The sequence below is a fragment of the Vigna radiata genome, chromosome 2 (assembly GCF_000741045.1).
Source record: "Vigna radiata var. radiata cultivar VC1973A chromosome 2, Vradiata_ver6, whole genome shotgun sequence".
Classification (NCBI taxonomy): Eukaryota; Viridiplantae; Streptophyta; class Magnoliopsida; order Fabales; family Fabaceae; genus Vigna; species Vigna radiata.
The window spans coordinates 15914210-15916066 of NC_028352.1; the positions used below are offsets into that span (position 1 = coordinate 15914210).

The 1857-nt window shown below is 38.7% G+C and overlaps 1 pseudogene; it reads left to right on the plus strand.

Annotated features, from left to right (window-relative positions):
- The first annotated feature begins 493 nt into the window (after positions 1-493).
- Positions 494-1652, plus strand: LOC106752639 (annotated as a pseudogene).
- The last annotated feature ends 205 nt before the right edge of the window (positions 1653-1857 follow it).

The window sequence follows — 1857 nt, forward strand, 5'->3', positions numbered from 1 at the left end:
CGGATGGTACAAGGAAATTGTGTAGAAGAGCTTGACGTTAATTCAGCCGGAACAACCTTCTTGCAGGATATCCCAAACTTCCTTTGTCGTAACCGCCTTCGAGACTTTCTGGAAAATTGCAGCCGATATACACTGGTGCAATAATATTTATGCTTTGCAATCCAGCTTCTTATTCTCCTTGTGCAGTTTCTTCACCTCTTTTGAATCACCATTCGAAGATTCTTTGAAACCTTTATTTACAATTTTATCAATTTTTTGGAAGCCAAGGATCGCGTGCATCTTAACGTACCAATCATCGTACCTTTTGCCATTAAACACTGGTAAGTTATTGTGAACAATTCCAGCCATTGCATTACGTTTCTACGAGCCTTCCTCTTCTTGATATGTTTCCTTAAGCTTTGCCGCTCTTCACCAGATTACGAAACCTGACTCTAGGTACTACTATTAGCGCAGCTTGTATTAAAGAAATTATGCAGAAGAAGCAATGCAGATAATGAGAGGTAGAGAAAGTGAATTATTTCTCATTAAACTTGAATGAAAGAAAGAATGAAGTATTTGTAGTAAAAGAAAATAGACGCTTTAACTGTCATTTTAACAGTTAGAATAGTTTGGATTATAACAACGGAAAGTAGGAAAGCAGGAAAGCAGGGGCACTGCTAAAGAGCTTAAAGATGAAGAATGTTCATCTCCAATAAAGAGTGTCTATTGGTCGAGGTGGTAATCGAATTCTTTTGTCTTCTGTGGACAAGTCATTGTTACTGTGAAATGTGAAGAGTGGTGATAGGATAAAAATAATAGTTTTAGAACACAACCCTCTACAAGCTCGTCTTCATCCACGTTACCCTAATCCAGCTCTTTGCTTGCATGCCTTTCTCACGTCCTCCAATGATTGTTGACTTGAACACAGAAGAAACAACTTTGCTTAAAGTTTTTGTCTTGGAGAGAACAGAAGAACCAACCCTTGCCTCACATAACAGGTGTGTTGATGGAACTACTTTGTTATCACCAACTCCTGCGTGTTTTAACAAGCATGGAAACCTGGTCTATGTGGGAAACTCAAAGGGGGAAATTCTTGTAATCAACCATGTAGACAATGAGGTTCTGCCATGATTCCTATCTCTAGTGGTTGGGAAGTGAAGAACATTAACAGAAATGGACAGCACCTTTTAGCAAATTCAAGTGATCAAGTAATCCGGATATATGAAAACCTTTTACCTCTGAAAGATGAAGTTAGAGCACTTGATGATCTGAAAGAAAAACACAAAGGCCTAAAACGTGTTGAGAAGTTGAAGGCTGTAGGATCAAACCATGACTGTTCACCGGAGATCGCCCTGCTTCATTGGCAATGGACAGTGGGTTGCTGGTGGTTCTGCTAGGAGAGGAGGGCACAAGATTTACATATGGGATGTAGTTGGAGAAGCGAAAATCCATGAAGGGCCTAAAGAAAGCATTGTCGATTTAGCATGGCATCCTGTGCGTCCTGTTCTTGTATCTGTTTCTTCAACTGAAACTGTTTATATCTGGGCCAAAGCTTGCACTGACGAATTGAATGCATTTTTTCCTGATTTCAAAGAGATCAAGGAAAACTAGGAGTATCTAGAACAAGAAATGAATTTGATCTGAATTCTCCAGAGACTGAGAATGTAAGATAGTGTGAGATGATTATGGTCGTCTTCTTTTCTTTCCTTATCAACTTTTGGTTAGTCCTAATTGGTTAGAGAGATAGAAATACAAGTGTACATATGATAGATGACATGATATGACAAAAAGGAGACAGCGAAAAATCGAAAGTTTCAATGGTTGTATATACTCTGTACATGTATTGTATTTCTTGTCTTTGCATCATGACATTTTGCA